The following is a 24,076-nucleotide window of genomic DNA, read 5'->3' as shown; positions in this document are numbered from 1 at the left end:
TCTGTGCCACTAGTAAAAAAAGCCAGAGTGGGCGGATCCAGTTTCCCCTATCTCGCAACCATTCACTGCAATGCCCTTCCACCCACAATCCAAGGTGAGGCCTCCCTCACCACCTTCCGCAAAGCTATGAAAACCATCCTCGTCACATAAGACCCCACATATTAGCATGAATACTCACCACAGGACCCAATGCATAACTTGTAACACAATGACCAATTGCAATGTCGGTAACAACAGTATGATATTCTGTAATATTCATAATGTATCAACGACCGCCACTATGCCTGTACCTGTGTAACTAAGTTTTTTGCAAGTAACAGCGCCTCAATGCGCTTGGGCTGCTTGCGCACTATATAAATATACATAAATAAATAAAAATAAATTGCAATTTCAATATATGTTCATGTCATGTTTTCAATCCACTAACTGTAGTTTAAGGCCTCTGATTACTGTCACAAAACAAAAAGGACTTCACATAACTTAGCCATTGTGTGGGTCAAATGTATTGTTTAACCTCTTTATATGGTGTTCTCAAAGTGTCATCATGTTCATATGATGCCATTGGTGATGTCATATGTAATGTCAACTGTGATGTCATGTATGTAGGGGTGAGGAATGCCTGGTGGGGGCTTGTGTTACATTTGTGTAACTTATCTGGTAATATAGCCCAGCGGTGTGAGCGCTCACATGTGTGATCTTTGTGAGATCTGCAGGTCACAGGTTCAAATCCTGGGAAGGCAAATTCAGCCTTTCTTCCTTCTCCGGTTGATGAATGGGTACCAACTTTGGTTGGGTGATAAATGTATGTAAAAATGCTTTTGCGAATGTGCTGTACAAATAACACATCATTATCATTAACTATAACATCCTTTCAGCTAAAGTGTTTAATTAAAGAGATTTACCTAGCTTCATGTTTTAGCTTTCTCACTAAACATATGTACATAATAATGTATATCATGGAGAACAAACATACAGGCATAACAGAATTTGACTCTCACGATGTGCACAGATTCAAAATAGCGCAGAATCCGACTGAGATGTAACACATAAACAATTAAATATACTTAGAACAGCTTTTATCATGGAGGCAAAGCTTGCACTCGACTCAAGGCAGAGCAAACAACATGTGCATCAGAAGTGAATTATAGTTGACGGACTATTCCCACAACTGTTCGTGTTTGCAATGACTGTTAAATAATTGAGATACTTGTTAACATTGCATCTGAAAATGATACATGAGTCTACCGGCTTTCATTGCACACATGACAACATGAATGAAACTCCAACATGGAGAAAAAAAACCTGCCCCTTGAATAAATAGGGAGGCAGGCATTCGAATATATGCTGTTTGTATTTGCTGGCACTAGATGACGGAAACACATTTGTTTTACTTAGATAACGAAGAACATGCAATTCCTGGGACAGTAAACAAGGTTGGCTTGATTTAGTTCATTGTATGTCTTAGCACTCTAAAATATTTTAAATGCATTATGAAGAAAGATTACTTTTAACAAACGATTATTCCGTTCTCATTTCCAGCTGCCCACAGATAATACTGCACATTTGTTCCCACAACCAAGGTTGTTATTTTTCTTTCTTGCTGTTAGCACCGCTGACGTTGTTACTTTGAACTTGTCAAGCACCTCGTAAATTCATTCTGAAAGTGTTTCTAATTTGTCAGAATTGTGTCTGAGAACACGCACTACTTGGATCGCGCCCTGACAACACATGACACTCGTCTGTTCTCGTGAGTTTATTAAAGTGTTCCACATTTTCAATACACCTATGCAACTCTACCACGATCCAATGACATCTAATGCCGAAGTGTGAGCCGCTATGTCTGTGCAAATGAGCATCATCGTATCTTGATATCTGACGAAAGAGAAAGGATGACAGTAGCTTGTGCTGGATGTGAACTCTGGCATTCATGCTCTGTGAAGATGCAACTAATAGGCTTTTGTGAAGGCCCATTTTAGTAGCAAAGCAGACATTTGTTTTAAAATGCATTCCACATTTATTCCAATCAGTGGAAAGGAAAAGGCAACCAATTAAATCCATACTGTGAAACCTAAATAATGTGTGAAAATATATCCGATAGTAAAGTAACGTGTCCACTTCTACACATTATTGAGTCTTAATTCGGCATATTGCTACATTACTTCTGAAGAAATTCACTTGCGCACAGTAAAGTGTCTCCTGCTTTTTGATATTTTGATTGCTAATTGGTTCCCAATATGACTGTCAAACATAGAAATGACTCGAGGTTACGATGTGGAAACACGCAGCAGTTAGCATTACTGTCAGGAAGGGCCTGTAGCAATGACAGTCCAACGAGTTTGCCATCCGAGACAGCATGAACTAGGACATGCACGTTATAGAAGAGAGCAGTGGCAGCTGGACTGTGTACAGACACACAGGTGCCTCTTCTCTCCTAGCGATTACCTGTACTCCAAAACAAACATGTTACAACAAGAGACCTGCAAAAAGATAGCACAATCACAATCATAAGAAAAGATATATATACATATCTATATATTACATGGCCACGGTAGTGGCCATGTAGTTATGGTTAAGTTGCTGTTTCCATAGGAAGAGCACTTTTTGGGCTGCTTATAACTTCGCTCCCCCTGGACGAATCCTCACCAAACTTTGCAAAAAAAAAGTTTGGTGAGGATTTGTCCGGGGGTGGGGGGGGGGGGGGTTTGGGGGGGGGCGGGGCAAAGTTATAGGGGGGGTCCCAAAACTTTTTTTTTCCCATAGACTGCATGGGAGATTTATTTTGCTTGCGCCTCCAAACCGCTGGACGGATTTTCACCAAATTTGGACCAGGAGCAGTGGCTTGGTCCCAAACGCGTGCTTTTGCAAATTTGGTGAAAATCCATCCAGTATTTTTTTTTTAAAAAAGACCAAAAAGTAGGTAAAAAAAAAAATCGTGATATCTGTGTTCGGTCCGCGGACACACTTCCCTGTTCGCTCCGCGGACAGTGTCCTGATTGGCCAATCATCTTGCGTGATGTCCGCGGACATGCGACGTGTTCGCTGATTGGACGGTGTTAAGAGTGAAGCGCGTCAGATTTTCGGTAGCGCCCGCCATCTTGGATTCGCGGACGTCCGCGGACAGCGCAGTGAAAGTTTGTTCTAAATGTGTATTTAGTAGAGTGTGTTGGTGTGTAGGAGTGTTTGGGGAGGATGGAAGGGTATGAGATAGGTTAAATGTTGTGCTTTTTTATGTGGTAGATGTTTCTTTTTGTGTTCGATTCGTTTGCGGACATCACGGTTGTTCTGAAATGTTCTAAATAAACTGAATGGGGGGTGTTCTGAGGACTCAATATGTGTCCGTTTTGTTCGCAAGTAAGCTGAAACTGTTCTAAGAACACTCGCGGTGTCCTGAAATGTTCGCAAATAAACAAAATAGGGGTGGTCAGGGGACGCTGTCCGTATTTTTCTGTGGCAAGTTGAATGTGTTCTAAGAACACTCGGGGTGTCCTGAAATGTTCGCAAATAAACAAAATGGGGGTGTTCTGGGGACGCTGTCCGTATTGTTCTGTGGAAAGTTGAATGTGTTCTAAGAACACTCGGGGAGTCCTGAAATGTTCGCAAATAAACAAAATGGGGGTGTTCTGATGACGCTGTCCATATTGTTCGTTGTCAAGTTGAAAGTGTTCCAAGAACTCTCACGTTGTCCTGAAATGTTCGCAGGGGGTGTCCTGAGGACGCTGTCCGTATTGTTCGATGGCAAGTTGAAAGTGTTCTAAGAACACTCAGGGTGTCCTGAAATGTTCGCAAATAAACAAAATGGGGGTGTTCTGAGGACGCAGTCCGTATTGTTCGTTGTTAAGTTGAAAGTGTTCTAGGAACTCTCGCGTTGTCCTGAAATGTTCGTACATAAACAAAATGGGGTTGTGTTCTAAGAACACACGCGTTGTCCTGAAGTGTTCTAAGAACTCTCGCAGTGTCCTGAAATGTTCGTAGGGGGTGTCCTGAAGACGCTCTAAGAACACTCGAGGTGTCCTGAAATGTTCGCAAATAAACAAAATGGGGGTGTTCTGATGACGCTGTCCGTATTGTTCGTTGTTAAGTTGAAAGTGTTCTAAGAACTCTCGCGTTGTCCTGAAATGTTCGTAGGGGGTGTCCTGAAGACACTGTCCGTATTGTTTGATGGCAAGTTGAAAGTGTTCTAAGAACTGTCTCGGTGTCCTGAAATGTTCGCAGGGGGTGTCCTGAAGACGCTGTCCGTATTGTTCGATGGCAAGTTGAAAGTGTTCTAAGAACACTCGGGGTGTCCTGAAATGTTCGCAAATAAACAAAATGGGGGTGTTCTGAGGACGCTGTCCGTATTGTTCGTTGTCAAGTTGAAAGTGTTCTAAGAACTCTTGCGTTGTCCTGAAATGTTCGTACATAAACACAATGGGGGTGTGTTCTAAGAACACACACGTTGTCCTGAAGTGTTCTAAGAACTCTCGCGGTGTCCTGAAATGTTCATAGGGGGTGTCCTGAAGAGGCTCTAAGAACACTTGCGGTGTCCTGAAATGTTCGCAAATAAACAAAATGGGGGTGTTCTGTGGACGCAGTCCGTATTGTTCGTTGGTAAGTTGAAAGTGTTCTATGAACTCTCGCGTTGTCCTGAAATGTTCGTACATAAACAAAATGGGGTTGTGTTCTAAGAACACACGCGTTGTCCTGAAGTGTTCTAAGAACTCTCGCGGTGTCCTGAAATGTTCGTAGGGGGTGTTCTGAAGACGCTCTAAGAACACTCGAGGTGTCCTGAAATGTTCGCAAATAAACAAAATGGGGTGTTCTGATGACGCTGTCCGTATTGTTCGTTGTTAAGTAGAAAGTGTTCTAAGAACTCTCGCGTTGTCCTGAAATGTTCGTAGGGGGTGTCCTGAAGACACTGTCCGTATTGTTTGATGGCAAGTTGAAAGTGTTCTAAGAACTGTCTCGGTGTCCTGAAATGTTCGCAGGGGGTGTCCTGAAGACGCTGTCCGTATTGTTCGATGGCAAGTTGAAAGTGTTCTAAGAACTCTCGCGTTGTCCTGAAATGTTCGTACATAAACACAATGGGGGTGTGTTCTAAGAACACACACGTTGTCCTGAAGTGTTCTAAGAACTCTCGCGGTGTCCTGAAATGTTCATAGGGGGTGTCCTGAAGAGGCTCTAAGAACACTCGCGGTGTCCTGAAATGTTTGCAAATAAACAAAATGGGGGTGTTCTGAGGACGCTGTCCGTATTGTTCGTTGTCAAGTTGAAAGTGTTCTAAGAAATCTCGCGTTGTCCTGAAATGTTCGTACATAAACACAATGGGGGTGTGTTCTAAGAACACACACGTTGTCCTGAAGTGTTCTAAGAACTCTTGCGGTGTCCTGAAATGTTCATAGGGGGTGTCCTGAAGAGGCTCTAAGAACACTCGCGGTGTCCTGAAATGTTTGCAAATAAACAAAATGGGGGTGTTCTGAGGACGCTGTCCGTATTGTTCGTTGTCAAGTTGAAAGTGTTCTAAGAACACACGCGTTGTCCTGAAGTGTTCTACGAACTCTCGCGGTGTCCTGAAATGTTCGTTGGGGGTGTCCTGAGGACGCTGTCTGTATTGTTCAATGGCAAGTTGAAAGTTTTCTAAGAACTGTCTCGGTGTCCTGAAATGTTCATAAATAAACAAAATGGGGGTGTGTTCTAAGAACTCACGCGTTGTTCTGAAATGTTCGTAGGGGTTGTCCTGAAGACGCTGTCCATATTGTTCGATGGCAAGTTGAAAGTGTTCTAAGAACTGTTTCGTGTCCTGAAATGTTCGCAAATAAACAAAATGGGGGTGTGTTCTAAGAACACACGCGTTGTCCTGGAAAGTTCGTAGGGGGTGTCCTGAGGACGCTGTCCGTATTGTTCGTTGTCGAGTTGAAAGTGTTCTAAGAACTCTCATGGTGTCCTGAAATGTTTGCAGGGGGTGTACTGAAGATGCTGTCCATATTGTTCGATGGCAAGTTGAAAGTGTTCTAAGAACACTCGGGGTGTCCTGAAATGTTCGCAAATAAACAAAATGGGGGTGTTTTGAGGACGCTGTCCGTATTGTTCGTTGTCAAGTTGAAAGTGTTCTAAGAACTCTTACGTTGTCCTGAAATGTTCGCACATAAACAAAATGGGGGTGTGTTCTAAGAACACACGCGTTGTCCTGAAATGTTCGTAGGGGGTGTCCTGAGGACGCTGCCCGTATTGTTCGTTGTCGAGTTGAAAGTGTTCTTAGAACTTTTGTGTTGTCCTGAAGGGTTCATAGGGGGTGTTCTAAAGACGCTGTCCGTATTGTTCGCTGGCAAATTGAAAGTGTTTCCATAGGCCATAGTTGAAATGTTTTACTCTTTGGGTGTGATATGCTGCGGTGGTTGTGGCCAGGGCATAGAGTGTTGGGTGCATGACCATGGTCATGCACCCAACACTCTATGCCCTGGCCACAACCACCGCAGCATATCACATTTATAGTTGCTTATAACTTTGGGTCAAAAACAAATTTATAAGGAACAAAGTTATAAGATACTATGGGTGTGATATGCTGTGATGGTCATGAAAGTGTTCTAAGAACTCTTACGTTGTCCTGAAATGTTCGCACATAAACAAAATGGGGGTGTGTTCTAAGAACACACGCGTTGTCCTGAAATGTTCGTAGGGGGTGTCCTGAGGACGCTGCCCGTATTGTTCGTTGTCGAGTTGAAAGTGTTCTTAGAACTTTTGTGTTGTCCTGAAGGGTTCATAGGGGGTGTTCTAAAGACGCTGTCCGTATTGTTCGCTGGCAAATTGAAAGTGTTTCCATAGGCCATAGTTGAAATGTTTTACTCTTTGGGTGTGATATGCTGCGGTGGTTGTGGCCAGGGCATAGAGTGTTGGGTGCATGACCATGGTCATGCACCCAACACTCTATGCCCTGGCCACAACCACCGCAGCATATCACATTTATAGTTGCTTATAACTTTGGGTCAAAAACAAATTTATAAGGAACAAAGTTATAAGATACTATGGGTGTGATATGCTGTGATGGTCATGGCCAGGGCATAGAGTGTATAATATACTTACTGTTTGGTTTAGTAACTGGAGTACAGGTATTTCTTGTTAATTTCTGTGATAAAAGAAAATGGCATGTTAGTATTAGTATTTTGTATGACTTTTTACATTGTATAATCAACATTTTTTCTTTGGACCCTCATATTTAGTAGATTACAAACTAGAGTACTGTGCAATTTGCTCAGTTTCTGTGTTCGTTGCTAAAATCATTGGGTCTGTGGGAGAAAATAAAATCCATGTTGGATTAAAAAAAAAACTTTTTCTGTTATGCTACAGTTTATTTGTTTGTTTGTTTTCAGTGTTCATGTGTTGTTTTTGGCTAATGCTTTATACATTGGGTTGTTGCATTTTTTTGGAGCAGTAACATATTATTTATTTGTTTGGATATTATGAAATTCTGGAGCAGTTAGATACCAATTGGCGTATTCTAACTGTCTATTTTTTAATATATTTTAGTGGTATTGATTTATCTGTTTGGATATTGTTACATTTTGGGACAGTTAGATACCAATTGGTGTATTCTAACTGCCTATTTTTTTATATATTTTAGTGGTATTGATTTATCTGTTTGGATATTGTTAAATTCTGGGACAGTTAGATACCAATTGGCGTATTCTAATTGTCTATTTTTTGCTCTAATTTAGTGGTATTCATTTATCTGAATAGTTGTTGTAGAATCTTTGGGCAGTTAGATAGCTTTTGGAATATTCTAACAGTTTATATTTTTTACTACAAGTTTACTTGAGGTTTAAGTACAGTTTAGTTATCAAATTTTGGTTTTAAAAACATTAAATAAGCGTTTGTAAGATTTGCTGGTAATCTCTGCTTTAGAGTAATGGTACTATCATTACATTCAAACCATCCACATTTATTTTTTATATATGCAGTGTAGTGCCCTGAATTGGTTGTGGCTCCTGCGTGGTAGATTATACCTGTTGTTGTGCAGGTTTTCTTACCAAGTGATATTTGACCATGTGTGAATCCAGTCAGCTTGCAGTTGTTTTTGGTACCATCTGCATTGTAACGTAGAAGCATTAGTATTACGTATTTACTATGTGTTTGTATTACTAACGTGGAGCGATTATCTGAATTGCAGGTGGAACATAATCTACCATGGTTTGCATTTTGTACAAGTTGCTGAAATGGAATGGATTCACAATTAGGTATTGATATATATACAAAGCGTTCATTGGGGATTTCTTCTTGTGTCACATTGTTGCAGAGAGTGCATGTATGTTTCCACATGTATGAAGTCTGGAAGATTTCATTTATAGGTATGTTTTTGTTTTCCAGTACTTGTAGTAAGTACATTAGAAATTCTTGTGGATCTTCCTGTGAGTTTATAGTGAAATTCACCATTCCAGCACAGTAGTCCAATTGTTGTCTTATTCCATAAACACTATACGTGTTGTCAGGATTGTTTGCTGCATTTCTGTGAAGTACTAACATTTGCAAACACAATGGGTCTGTACAGTGTAAGTAAATGTTCTCAACAATTGGTGGTAATTGAAATAGGATATTCATTGCTACATTTGCGTAGCAACTTACACCAACTATATTTGAGAGTTTAAATGGACCAGGTAGTTCTGTATCTGACTGCTTTTTCTGGAGTTTGTCTTCCTTCTTTGAAGAAGTACCTGGTTTACTTTCCCTAATTGATTCTTTTTTGCTTGTTGTACTTGATGAAGTATTACTTTCTTTTACTCTCTTTGGAGGATTTGCAGTGACATCCTGTTGCTTTTCTGTTTGATTTATTTTTCTTTTATAATGTTTTACTTTTTGTGGAACAGAATATGTGTTTAGATGGGGAGTGTATAGTGAGCGAAGTCTATTGTATTCTAAAATGCAAGGAATATCAGCGTTCATTTTACTTGCATCAAAGTTGATTAGAAATAGACCGTCAAGTGTACGTAAGCGTGATAGTGCTACGTAGCTCATGCCTTCTTTAAAGACTGTCTTACCAATATCTATAATTGCTTTGACTAGGGTAAGACCTTGTGATTTATGAATCGTAACTGCGTATGCAAGAGTTAGAGAAAATTGTTCTCTGCGTACATACATGTCTTTGAAGACAAGGAATCGAGCTGTTGAGCGTCCTATCCTTTTAACTTCTGAAAGTTTGTCAAAGAGTATATTGACAAACTGAATTTTGTTGTCACATGGGTATGTTTGAAAGCCAACAACTGTACCCAGTGCTCGATTAACTAGTCCTTGGTCCACGTCAACGTTACGTTTAAGCATTACTCTGCAATTTAAGGATAATTTTAACATCTTTTCTAAGCCGGCTGTGTTTGAGATTGATTTTTCTAAATTATTTAGTCTTGTTGTGGCTTGGTCACACATGGGTAGTGTCATTCCATGTACATCTAGTTTGTCTGTGGTGCTAACGTCCATTATTGGTTGCATTTCTTTACTTAACATTATTTCATTGAATTTGAAACAGCTTGCAAGAGTTGGCATTAAGGCCATACAATTGACATTTGTGTGGGCTAATTGTTCCATAACATCTGTAGCACATGCATTATCACCATAAAGTGCATGAATGTGCCGGGTTTTCAATATTGCTTCTGCTTCTTTAGAAAGTATACCAACTCTGATACTTTTTAAGATGTTGGCATAAGTGAGATCTGCATATTGGCACATGTTTTCTGTTAATTCTCTGTATCAGAAATGTTGCCAAAGGTTGACATTTCCAATGCTGCCAACAGTTTTAGAGTTTTTGTGTCCTAATGTTTTAAAAATAGGCTCACCTTTTACTGGTGTCAATTGAAGAAGATCTTCGAAAATAATAAAGTGTTTTCCTGCAAAGAGCTCTTCATAGTTTGTTTTCAGTACTTCTTGTAATCTGAGGTGAATCAAAGCCAACATTAGGTTGGAGACCATGCTCACTTCATCTATTAGTAGCATTTTCATTTGTTTTAATACTCTGCGTAGTTCCATTGCAGCTTCTGCAGAAAGTTTGTAATAGTCTAATTTGTTCTGGTGTTCTGCTGGCAATAGTAGTAATCGGTGTAAAGTGACACCACCTATGTTGTAGGCAGCTAAACCTGTGGGGGCAGTGACAACAGCTGACAGTTTGTTGTTTGTTAATTGTTGAAGGAATTTACTGATGATTTTGATTAGGAATGTTTTGCCAGAACCAGCTTCACCACTGACGTACAGTAGTATAGGTTTATAATTATGGCAGGAACATTCTTTATTTTCATGTTGTACACAATGTGCAATTTGTTTTGTTACTTCTTCAAAAATGCTACATTGTTTGTTTAGTTTTGATTGTAGTATAGTTAAGTCTTCTTTATCTTCATACTGACACATGGTGTTTTCTACTTCTATCATAGCTAATTCTGCCTCATTTATTATTAGTGGTTCTCCCAGTGGTTCTTGGCTTCCTGTTACAGAAGGTTGACTACTGTCACGAGTGTCTTTATCTAGTTGGGCCTGGAGTTCTTCTTCATGTTGCTGTTCATTGTGCAACATTGTTTTGTATTGTGTAAAGTTTACATCAGTTATAGTGCTTTCATTTGCTTTGAAAGCATCTTCATATGAGTCATAGTTTTCTGGTATTTCTTCTTCTTTTCTCCATCGTTTAAAGAGTTGTAGCAGGGACATGTAATATATTTCTTTATGTTGAGGAGTCTTCAATGACAATTTGATATTATTAATAAAATTTGGTTTAGTGAGTTTAACTAAGCTGCCTTCACAGTTTGTCACTCTGTATTTACCTTTTTTTTCATCAGGTTTTATATTATTTTTGTATGTGTAGTTGTGGGCTATGTGGTATAGACACATGGTTTCCAAAGTATTACTTCTGTTTGGGTAGTATGTGTCCAATAAATTGTTTTTTTAAAATGTCTTGGCTGTTGGGATCATGTTTGGCTATTGTTTCTATATCTTCGCAGGATTTTAGAACTCTTTTTCTAGATTTAGCTGGACCAAGACTTAGCCAATCTATATTTTCAGATTTACCATACAATGCAGTACCAGTTAAACGATCAGCTGCTACATATGATCCACATTCTCTATGGGAGAGCATTTTTATGCCCAAGCTGTATAATTTCTGAGACACTGTTTTATCTGATGACAGGTCATTCCAGAGGTCTTGGAGCTCTGTCTTTTCTGCTTTGGTTAAGTATGCTGTGACATATCGTGCAACTGCAGTAGAATTGTCTGCAATGTACTGCACATCTATGTGTGCAATCCATAAGTGGGCAATGATTGCATTATGATCATTGATATATTTTTCTTCTTCTTTTCTTTTTATGTAATATGTATTTTTAGGTGACTTACCTTTAACACTATGTCTAACTGAAGACATGAGGTTGTTCACTTGACCTGTATTTGTAACTGGTCTAGGGAAACCAAATCGGCATTTGGTGTAGTATTTCCCTTTGTTTTTGTATTTGTGATGACAATATTTGCCACATTTATGTCTTTGAAATTGTAAAATTTGTGCATGAAGATCACTATTTGTGGATTCTGATGGAATTTCACAAGTGACATATTTTTCAATAAACTGTAAAACAGTGGCATCACTGTCTTGACCAAATTTAGGAGCATCTTTAATCCATAAAAGCATATGGATATGTGGTGCTCTTCTGGTTTAGTATTCTTTTCTCCAAAAGAAGTGTTGCACTTCTCCAAGGGGAGGAACAGTTTTATTACAAATAAAATGTAGCATAGCAATGAAGCGATGGTGAAAATATCTTGAAATATTAACAGGATCCAAAGAACAAAGTTCTCCTGGTGTTAGTATATCTATGTTTATTTTGTTTTTATTTGATATGCGTAGGAAATCATTAAATCTTCCCATGCATATTCTGCACAACTTAATGTAACAAACCAAGTGGGTGGGCCAAGGTTTCTGATCATACAACGTACATCTCTGTGACGTCGAAACCAGTACTCTTTAGTACCAAGCATATTTGCTAGTAGATTTGTAATATTTCATTGTAAAACCTCATCCTTTTGTTGCACTTTTTGTAATAATTGTGTAGCTGTCATATTTTGAAAGTGGGATCCTGATTTTAATATGTGTGCAACTCTGTAACATAAAGTTGCTAGTTCACTTTCAAAGAGAAGGTGGAATATGTATTCCACAATTTGTCTAAATCTGGGATCTTCAGAATACATCCGTAATGAGCGGCATTCTGAAGCTGATATTTGAATAGGTCTATCATCATACCTTCCTCCTTTGCCAGTAGGAAAGAGTAGAGGAAAAGCACGTGCTTCTATACTTTTTTTCCCATATGCTGATTGGTGATCCTTGTGTTTGACGCATTTGGTATGTTTCCAGTGCATCTTCTATCGTGTCATTAGAGTGCAAAGGATGAATTGTATAATGGTCTAAAGTATTTGATATTGTAGCAGGATCTAGTAGCTCAAATTGACCAGCTTCTTGTGTTTCTTGAATTATTTCAGTTGTATCTTTCAAGTTTTCTTCAATATTTTTTCTTTGTAATATTCATTATTCTGTTTACGATATTGTAAGGCTTGTCTAACTTTATGTAAATCTACCAGCTGTTGCCATATTTTTTTGTCTTTTGTAGGTACTCCATTTACTAAGATAATTAAAGATTGCTGCATTGGACGTTGCACTCCTAGAGTATGCACATTTTCTTTTAGATCTAATGGTAAATAAACTACTTTTCCACAAATGCCTTTTACCAATTCAGAGGGAGGTAATTTTACTGTTTTTGGTTGAAGACGTATTATTGCTTGAAATGGGTGTACTGTTTGAATTATGATACTCTCATATAAATTAAGTAGTTGTAGGGACTTTGGTAGTGGGTATAATTCCAAATTATTTGTGATAGCACATGAAGGAGTTTGGTTGTTGTCAAGTTTTGTAGTGCAGTAACTGCAAAGTATTAAGGGGTCACTTATTTCGTACTAGTTTTCTGCTACAAGGTAGAGAGCTAATTCAAACCATTTAGAATCTTCATTGTCTTCTATTTTATATGATAGGTCTACAGTTTTCGTGTTACATTTATAAAAAGTTCTGCGGCAACATACACATACATGGTTTGGTACTTCAGCTGATGTACTTTTAAATTTTAGTATTTCTTTTTTGTATGTGTTTAGCAAAAGGTTGCCATGTGTAGAATTGTTGCTAATTTGGTTTAAAGCTATTTCATTCTGCAAATGGCTTTCACTTCCAAAATATTTTTTCTGGATATAGTCAATTTCTTGAAGTAGGGCTTTTGCTGTACCATGTAGAAGAATGTTATTTAAATTTGCTAGTGCTAAAGCAGGACTTTTAGCATAGTACAGTTTACAGACTAGATTTCTTATAGTTGAATGATGTGTTGATATTCTTTTGATATCATGGAAGGTGGTTTTACAAGTAGGTCCTGTAATGCAGGCCAATGAATGTCCTTGTAGTCCTGTGTATTTGCGCACTGGACAGGTATCCATATTTTGCAGTAGTTTAATTTTGATTTTGTCTTTGCTTTTTACATATTGATTGAGGAATTGGCGTAAAGACTTGAAAAATTGTTTAGGAATGTTACATATTGACGTTCATGGCCATTTGTACACTAGACGTTCTGATTCAGTTGAATGGAAGGGTAATTCTAAGTTTTCAGGGCATATTTTTGTAAGGAGTACTTCTTGTTCCATTATGGTATTATTAACATTTTCATAACCTCGACCACTGCTATGTATGGCAATTGTATTTGTTTGTTTTTGTTTGTACGCTTCTTCATTAAAGTATGGTTCTGTGCTCGTAGTGTAACTCCATTCACCTCCGCAGATACTTAAGAAGTTCTTTCTGTTGACATTTCGTTTATTGAGAAGTCTTTTTTGTAATTTAGTTATTAGTTTTGTTAGTGGTTTCATTTTGTTTAACGCTAAAATAAATAACTTTCTTTTGAGAAGAATTGCACTATCTATCAACGCTTCTAAAATTAATTTCCTACGATAGGTTTTAAGCATTGAACCTGATTTTTCTCCTGTTTTTATAAGATTTTGAAGGACTTTATGACGGAACATTTTGGCTAAAATACATTTCTTGGTAAGCTTACTTTGCACTATATTAAAATTTAAAGAAGTAGTTTTATCTGTAGTGATAGCTGATTTTCTGTTAATTGTTTTTTGGTTTGTTTTAAATTTTGATAGAGAAGGCAAAGTTTTTGTACTTGAAACTTCTTGTGTTTCACTAAATGGCTGTATTAGCTGTTTTGTTTGAACTTTTTTTTTACAAATTCTGCTAGAGATGGATGCTTATGTTAGACACTTTTGGTAGGCATTCTTTAGGGTCTGTTGAAAAAATAAAGAAGGTATGGGTTGGGGTGTTCTGCAATGTATGTGTGCATGAGTGTTTGAGTAAGATGATGTATGTAATGGTGTCTGATTGTGCATTGGGATCTACAACTAGTAGGGATGTGTATTCTTCAATTAATATGTTACTAAACTCAGGTTCAGATGACAGAAAAAAATAAGCTAGTGGTGTGGAGAAGTGCAAATAGTAAATCTAATGTATACAATAAAAACAGTTGTTTGTTCTATAAAATGAAAATTCTAGCGGTTGAGTTGGGTAATTTGTGTGTCCAAAAGTAGGAATTTGTGAGCCATTCTGGCTGTAAATCGGTGTTTAAGACATGGGGATTTTTGGACAGAATGGTGCACAATCTCTATTATTAGGCAAAGAAATAGCATGAATTAACTTTACAGTATGTTTGAGTAATAATACAAATATTATGGAGATATTCTACTTACTTTTTTTCTAAAATGAGCTGTTTAATTCTTAGTTCTTCTTTGTCTTGTGAAATTCATAATGTACCACTGAATACCACCATTTCTGTAACAAAGCTGTTCTAGGTAATAGTGCCTTAATGTCATGCTTAAATTAAAGTAATCAAATAAATAAAAACATGTAATTGTATAAGTATTATTTTTTGAGATTGGAACATAGAGTGTGCATGCATGCAATTTTGTTTCAATATATGTAGTCTATAAATTTCATTTAAAAAATGTTAGTTTAACATGATTTGATAGTGTGTGTATTAAGAAAGTAAATAGTATAAAGGTTTATAAGTGATAGTTGATTTTAGGAAATTGGAGAAAAGACAGTAGATTCATTTTACAGATTACACAAGCTAAAAGTCAGTTTGAAAATGTGTTCATGTACTGTACAGAAAATATGCATACCTGTAGTTTGTGTTCATGCATATGGATATGCATGGAGCTTCAAGTAGAAATCTTGGAGACTTGTACAGTATTTCTTGTAGATGGTGCTTGCCAATGATATGACACTTGCACTCAGAGAGATTCACAGTACATTTGCAGTGCTGATCTATGATGATGCAGTTAGATGTAGAGGTATTGAATGTGATTGTGCATGGTCATGTGATTTCTTAGCTACATCCAATGAGGGAATGGCACAGAGAGTGAAGTGGAAATGGTAGAAGGGCTGTTTATGGTATGATCTGTTCGCGGACATGGCGGTAGTTTGCGGACATCGGGAGTTACATCCGGGGATTTTTGGGTTCCTAAGTCATGCAAATGAGAATGAGCAGTGAAAGGGATTGGTCAGGAAAGTTTAGTGGGTGTGTTGTGCCAGGAGAGAGTTTCTCAAATACTCTTTTTGCTGAGAGAACAACAGATAGCTATGGCTGTGTGTTTCAGAAAACAGATTGTTTGGATTTTGGGAGATTCGTGGATACATTGGTTGAAGGTGCATGCACAAAGCTGTGAAGTAGCTGTAGATCTTGGATTTCCACATGTGGAAGTACACTGGGATGGAGTATGTGGAATGAAGTGGTTGGACTTGCTACCTCTCTGTGCTACTTTGGAAACAAAGCAACATCCAGACATAATTGTAATTCATTGTGGAGGGAACAGTTTAGGACATGTGTCTGGAATTTCTTTGCATATGCTATGAAAGAAGGACTTGGGAAAGTCATGGACATGTTTCCTAATTCTCAACTAATATTTTCACGGATTGCGCAGAGACAAATGTGGCTTCGTTCTTCTTCATTTGGTCCACAAATGGAAAAAGCAAGGCGCAATGTTAATAAGGCTGTTTGTGCATTTCTAAGAGATTTTGGCATGTCCTCTTTTCACAATAAAAATATTATGTTTCGTAGTACATACATTTTTCGCAGATATGGAGTCCATCTTACTTATGCTGGCAATCAGATTTTTCTGAGAAATGTACAAAATGCACTGTGACCTTTTTTAGAAATACAGCATCCATTTTGAAGTAGGTGTTAAGTATTTATAATTTTTGACATACAAACATCTCCCAATGGCTCTTTTCAGAGCCACCACTTCCTCCCAGAGAAAAATACAATGGTAACAATAGGGTAGCACCCCAATTTTTTTAATGTTTGCGAACTGTCTGCGGACTTTTAAGAAATACAAAGGGCCCTGCTTTATTTATCTTCACTTCTATTTTTTAACTGTGAAAGGCAGCTCTGAAAAGAGCCTTATTTTTTTGATTTTTGTAATTTTATATTTTTTTTTGTTTTTTAGACACAACACACTAGGAGAGGAGGGGAAAGGAGGGTATAGGGGGGACACCAACCACAGGGATAAGAAAGGGCGAGCTGAGAGAGGAAGATGTAGAGTGGGTTTTATTTGGGTAGTGAGCAGGTCTTCTCGTGCTCTGAGACGATAGTCTCAAAAGCACTCCGAAGTCGCTCCCCCCTGCAGAGTACTGTGTCACAGTACATACATACAACTGTGACCCTCGAAAGGTAAGGGTCATCAGAATTCTGTATGGCCTGTGAGGCAACTTGAGGAAGACGCTGTTCCACAGAGGTGGTCCTTGTGGTGACAGGATCAGAAACAGAGGATGAAGCAGAGGAAATCAACCTACTACGTTCTTTGCAAGGTACAACCTTGCGAATAGCCCCAGAGTGAAATGACCTCAGGTGTCGCTTCATGGTCATGGTCCCAAAGCTGTACGAACCGTGCTTCCCGTGACTGAGTATCATTTTGCACTCATTGCAGATAACACGGTTCGCACGAGCCTTAGGACCATTCCCATAAATGGAAAATAACCGCCACACCCAAGACTCATGTCTAGTGCGGGTAGGAGGGATTTCCTCTACCTCATTCTCGTCATCCTCTTCTTCCTCCTCTGCATCCTCACTCCTGTTCCCCTCTTCAGGCCCTTGGGAAGGTGGTGGTGGTGGAGGGGCTGGGGGTGGTGCTGAAGCAGGTGCAGCACCAGGTGGCAGTTCTGCAGCCAGGGATGCCATCTCGATGGTGGAATCAGCAAGTTGCTGGAGAAATAGCTGTGCTCCGAAGAATAGCCAGAAACACAATGAGAATAAGCTCTAGGGCATGGTCTTTTATAGGGGTGCTTGTACGCGGTTCACAGCCATGCGCGCTGTCCATGGACAGATCGAACACAAAAAAGGGTTCAAAAAGTTTCAAAAGATATGTAGAAACTCAGGATTACTATGTGGGACTTGTGCCATGATGAATTTTTATGGAAAAATATTGTGGATTACTCGAACAGTGTCTGCATTCAGAACACGCGATCAGCATGGGTGCGGTCACATGATCCCTTCGCGAACAGGTCTGTGAAGGAAGCTCCTGTCCGCAGGACACCAAATGCACAGACATTGGTTTGCGCATGCGCGTTGATGTTCTACGGACAGTGTTCGGGTCCTGAATTAATTAAAAGTCCGTCACACATCAAACAAACATTTCTGGACATCGCGTATGTTCTAGGACAGTTTAAACTTGCTAGCGAACACTACGGGCAGATATAGTGTTCTTTAGGACACTTCCATTTTCGTTTGATTACGAACTTTTCAGGACATCAATTGTGTTCTTAGAACATTTAACTTGCTAGCGAACATTATGGACAGGTATAGTGTTCTTTAGGACACCTCCATTTTTGTTTAATTACGAACATTTCAGAACACCAATTGGGTTCTTAGAACAGTTTGAACTTGCTAGGGAACAGTACGGACAGGTATACTTAACCATAACGTCCCTTTAACAAAGTTTTTTTCACTGAATTTCATAGGTTTTTAGTAGCACAACTTAACCATAACGTCCCCTTAACAAAGTTTTTTTCACTGTATATATAATGAAAAAACATTGTTAAAGGGACGTCATGGTCACAAGTGAAACCGGAAAAACTCAGAAATGCACCAGTTATGGTAAGCTAAGAAACTATATCTCGCGCCACCACCGTGTACTGCTAATACTAACACCCAGGACATCAAAGATGATATCACAAATATCATTGATGACATCGCTGTTGACATCACATATGAAATTAATTTTTATGAAAAGTCCCTGCACGGGTTTGTGTTTATAATATTGGTAACACGATGTCAGGGGTGATCAGGAGACCTATCATGAACTAGTTAATCTATTAAAGAATGTACTCATCTAAAAAAAAACATTATATTGGAGTACTGTCGTAATACAGGAACCTAATCATACATAAACATAGGCAATGACTGCAGCATGCCCCATAGAAGTGCAATATTTTTTATCTTGTCATTTTGGATAGTACAATAATTAATGCTACCTTCTCAGAGTTTTGAGTAATGTTAAACATGTAAGGAATAGCTAACAATTCAAGACTTACTACACACTTGTGCTAGTACAAACAATACGTATGAAAACCCACAATGCATAGAAATCAGAGCAACATACAGGGAAACTAAAGTAAGGAAGAAAGAAACACCATCACAAGAAAATATTAATAACATTAACGTTTATCTTCATGTATCCAAATGAATTGTGTATTTGAGGCCTGCTTATTGCCCCATTTATGTGCACCATGAGCTGAAACCAAACCTTAAGGAAAGTACTTTAAGAACATACAACAAGGTTAATGTCTTGATATATAGCACCTTTCGAAGTTTAATATTCTGACTAGTAGTGAACAAAACCACCTGGCCTAGATATGTCAGTGAACAAAAACAAGTGGCCCAGATATGTGATGTCATCAGTGATGTAATCAATGACATTTGCGATGTCATCTTTGATGTCCTGGGTGTTAGTCTTAGCAGAGCACAGTGGTGGCACAAGTTATGGTTGCTTCGCTTACCATAACTGGCGAATTTCTGAGGTTTTTCGGTTTTACTTGCAACCATAACCTCCCTGTAACAAAATGTTTTCAGTGAATTTCATGGGTTTTTACCAGTGCATGCTAATTTCCTACAACTTACTAATATCATGCTTACCCCAATATAGCAACATTTTTGCCAATTTATAAAGTTTCACCTTAAAACTCTGTCATCTCCCACCTTCTAGCATCATTTTTTAAAACTTCTATACACTTTTTGCACTTTTTTTGCATTTGTCAACGTCCGTGAACGTCTAACATCGCAGAACTTTTGGACAGTGTCATGTGACCACATGTGCACAACATGATGACTTGTCTGCACTTCACGAATGGGTCTGTGCATCGCAAACATTTTGAACTGCATTTTCTGATGATCTAGGAACTTTCAAGCTCAAAATATATCCTTGCACAGCTCCTACACCTATTCTTACTCATTATCCATTAACAATCTAGTAAAGAGCACATACTTGAAAGAATTTTTGCAAAACTGCTATTTATCTAAAAAATGGCATCAGCTACTGCCATCCCTCCTCCCCAAGAGCCACCATCACGACCACCAGCTGGAGGACTTATGGAACAAAAAAAGTGCAGTACTTTCAAAGACAATGAAGAGGACCAAGAAGATGAGGTTGAGGAAGTGTCTACCTCTAGCACCCAGAGAGAATCAGGGGTGTGGTAGTTCTTTACCACTGTTGGGAATATACCAAAGGCTAAAGCTACCAAAGTGAAATGTGAGTGCAACGGTGTACTGAGTCACGGACTACCTCGACAGTACTCCTATGGGACCATCTCCATACGCTGCCACATCCAATCCAACCACTGCAATGCTCTCAGAAAGGTTGTTCCTTTCTTAGCAAGTAGTTGGCTGTCTTCCTCCTCCTCATCTTCCTCAACCAAAACTGTAACCACACAGCCGACTTCGGCGGGACACAAAATCCCACTAACTACCTTGCAAGCAATAAAAGAGGCTGTTGATCGATATCTTTCGAAGACAACAGTCCTCTGTATATACTGAAACACACCACTCTGCAGGGGGTAGCAATTTCAAAGTGCTTTTGAAGCTGTAATCAAAGAACATGAGAAACACTGCCCCCTGCCTTAGATGTAACGCATGCGCAACATCTTCCCCTGTCCACCTGCCCCTCCATATTAGTGCTTGGTGCCTCTTCCCTCATTTCTCTTACTTTCTAACCTCTCCTGCAAAAAAAGAAGAAAAAAAACAACAAAAAAGTTCCTTTAGGAACCACCTTTCACAGTTAAAAAATGGAACTAAAAAAAATAATCTTATAAACTCCATCTACTTTCTCAGTAAAGTACATAGACGCAAAAAGATTTTCCAACATTTCCATTAGCATGTAGTGTTATGCTAATGGGAATAATGTGGCATTCATCCCCTGTTCCAGGCACTGGAACAGGGGATAATGGCCCGGCAGCCCAAGTTATCGGGCAAAGCGAGGGCGGATAACGAGGGCTCAGGACCGTTATCCCCGTTCCAACCCCTGTAACGATGGATGAAGGCCATTACCACCTTGGATGCCAAAGCAGTCGCCGGGGTGCAGAAAAAAGGATTTTCCTTCCTACAGCAGGATGTGCGTAGCGTCTCGCTGTAGGAAAAAACATCCTTTTCCAAGATGGCCACCATGGAAAGGGAAGGTAGTGAAAGCAAGCCCCTGAATGCTCACACCAGAGAAAATACAATTTCTAGGGAAGAAAAGGCCCAAGTTGATCTTGTAAGGATAACAAGTTTTAATCTCATCCGCAGATGAGAGCAACAGCAAATAACTCTGCTGCCAAGAACATTCTGCCCAAAAGAGGTACAAACAAAAAACATTTAAGGCAAAACATCATCATAATGACAAAATACATATAGTACACAGCCGTGCGGCTGATTGGATGGACCCTATACAGGTGCTGCCTTTATCCACATGGGATGGCAGTTTATTGGTTCCATCCCAGTCCGTCCGTCTTCCATTAAGTGGGCACTGTGGTGCTCATCTGCTTCTCAGGTTAAGGTCAGAAAACAAATGAACTATACTCCTACTATACAGCTTGTTTATCACTCTTACCGTACACTTGGCAGGCTTCAAAAAAGACACACGGGAGGTTCCACAGCACTCAAACCTTCACCCACACATTTCATTCACTCCCTCCATGCCATCGAACTCCAACATCTTCACCCTTGTTTGAACTATAATGTATCCTTCTTAGCACCTTGCAATACAAATCACACGATTGTCGTTGCAACGATACATCCTGTCCATCCCCTTTGAAAAATTTTAGGACTTGTTACTTTAGGGTTGATGGTCAAAGGGCACCTGGTGTCATGGAATTAGGGGATCATACATGTAATCACCTGGCAGCAGTGGTCTAGCCGTTATATGCTCAGGATCTGTTCCGTTGTCTGCGCAGCATCGGGCATCTCCATAGTCACGGTTCTGGGAGGTTCAATATGTTGGGAGACATATTTAAGGGCCCGAGTTAGTGTTGTCAAATAATTCCAGAATTCCTCTCCTAATACAGCTGCAGTGCTATGCATATCAGAAACCCTTCTCACAGGGGAAACTGGGGTATGCATGCATCGACCAGTGACAACCTTGTGAGGCAACAGGTTATGATCTTTGCTTGGTTGTGTACGTAAGCTAAAAAGGGCCAAGGGCAGACAGTACACCCAGTTTTTCTTCAATGTGGTTCACAATTCAGATAACTTACTCTTGAGGAGTCCATTTATCCTCTCCACAATGTCATTGGCCTGTGGGTGATACATCAAACATATCCAATGCTTGATACCCAGTGCTGCTGTACCATGCTGGAATAACGCATTGAAGAAATGTGTGCCATTGTCTGATCTCAAAACCTTGCACACACCCTAGCACGGGAACACTTCCCACACCGGACACCTTGCAGCACACTTGGCATCTGGGTCTGCACATGGCCCTGCTTCCACCCACCTTGAGAAGGGACAGACCACCACAATGAGGTACCTCAATCCATTACAACGTTCCCTATGTCACTGTAGTTTATGTGTAACCAACGGAACGGCCAAATGGACCGGGCAATGTGCCCTGTAATGTCCGTAGTGTAATCCCTGTTCTAAAACATTGACATGTGGTACAATGAACAACCATATCAGTGATGTTGTTCTGGATATTTAGTGTGAACCAATCCTCCTGTATGTCTGCAGCTATGTGTTGTTTCAAGCTATGGGATGGGTAGTGGAATTGTTCAAATGCTACAATTAGCAATTCCCGGGACATCACTGTCTTCCCAGAGCTCTCCTGCCTCCACAATAGATCTATCGGAGACTGCTTACATCCTCTCAGTAACCACAACTCCTTTCCCGCTCAGGCCCCCTCCCTTAAAGCTCAATAATCTGTGAAATAGGCAATGCGGTGTAAGGCACTGGATGCTTGTCTGTTGCTGGGGCAGTCATAACATACTCAGTGGAGGATTCGCTTGACTAATACACCGCCATTTTGGCTGCTGCATCATAGGCTGTGTTGCCCCTTCAGATTTCATCAGTCCTGTGAGTATTGGTGGCACATTTGATGACTGCAACCACAGATGGCTGTGATAACGCTTCGATCAGTATCTCTAGCAGCACAGCAAGCTGTACCGGAGACCCATCCACCCTCCTGAACGCCCTCCTCTTACAACGGGAGGGACCCACATGCACCGTTTTTGTAACATACGCTGCATCTGAATATATCATAACATGACACTCTTGTGACACTCTCAGTGCTTTGATGAGCACCACAAGTTCTACCGCTTGTGCAGAATAGTGTGTAGGGAACCTCTTCAGAACCACCATCTTGTACTCCCATCCCTCAAGTTGTACCACTATTGCCTTGTCGGCTTCTGCCCATTCTCTGGATCAATTGTGGATGAACCATCAATGAAAAGTACCGTAGCCTCTGTTAATGCATGATCCCTTGCTTTGGGAGCGTCATCCTCCTCCCCCTTTTATGCAGCACAGTTGTGTACTGTCAAGTCCTCTGACGTTGGCATGTCTGTTAAAAAGGTGGCAGGATTCACCATATTACAACTAACCACATGAATGTGAGGTTTCACCTTTGTGTAGTCATGGTGGACTTCGACCTCTCCAAAATAGGAAACAAAGAATGTTCCACATACAATGTTACTGAAAATCCTATCACAATTGTGGAACGTTTCTCTATAGCAAAGGCAGCAGCTGATAATGTGTGTTTGCACGCAAACTGCCCCTGCATCACTTCATCCAGAGTACCACTGTAATAGGCCAATGGCGTATGTCCCATGGTGCTTTTCTGTGTCAATACTGTCCGTCATAAAGTGACCATCAGAATGTGAAAACAAATAAAATGTCTGTGTATAATCCGGGGTGGCCAGTATGGGTGCGGGGCTGATTACTTCTTTTAAATCATCAAATGTCTAATCATTTCTGCCATCCACAATAACTTTTAGTCCTTTGTCTGCTGCACTTCTCTTAGGGCCTGAAACAGTGGCCTGATATATGCTGTGTAGTCAAGGATCCAGTCTCTGCAGTAATTGCACAGGCCCAAGAACATCTACATTTCCTTAAAAGAAGCGGGTCGGGGGGTGGCGCGTACAAATGCTGCCCTGTCAGGTAATATCTTCTTCCCATTCACCAATATAAACTGCCCGAAATAAATTACTTCCTTGTGACAATATTGCATTTTGGCCTTGTCAACCTTGTACCCTTGTAAGCTAGTAATTGTAGCATTGTGACTGAGTCTCTTCGGCAATGCTGTTTATTGTCACTACACACTAGTAGGTTGTCTATGTACTGAATAATCATGCTCGGTACCTGAATATTCCCTAAATCAGTGTGCAGTATTCTTTTAAATATACTCAGGCTCTCACAGTACCCTTGAGGTAATCTAGTATGCTTGAACCTCATCTAACCCTGTGTAAATGCCGTAAGGATCCTCAACTCTGGATGAAGTGGAATTGGAAAAAGGCTTTTTTCAAATCTACCATAGTAGATTTGAAAAA

This window comes from Ambystoma mexicanum, chromosome 6p, assembly GCF_040938575.1.
Source record: "Ambystoma mexicanum isolate Mex_15411 chromosome 6p, UKY_AmexF1_1, whole genome shotgun sequence".
NCBI classification, from domain to species: domain Eukaryota; kingdom Metazoa; phylum Chordata; class Amphibia; order Caudata; family Ambystomatidae; genus Ambystoma; species Ambystoma mexicanum.
This window is presented reverse-complemented; position numbering follows the sequence as displayed.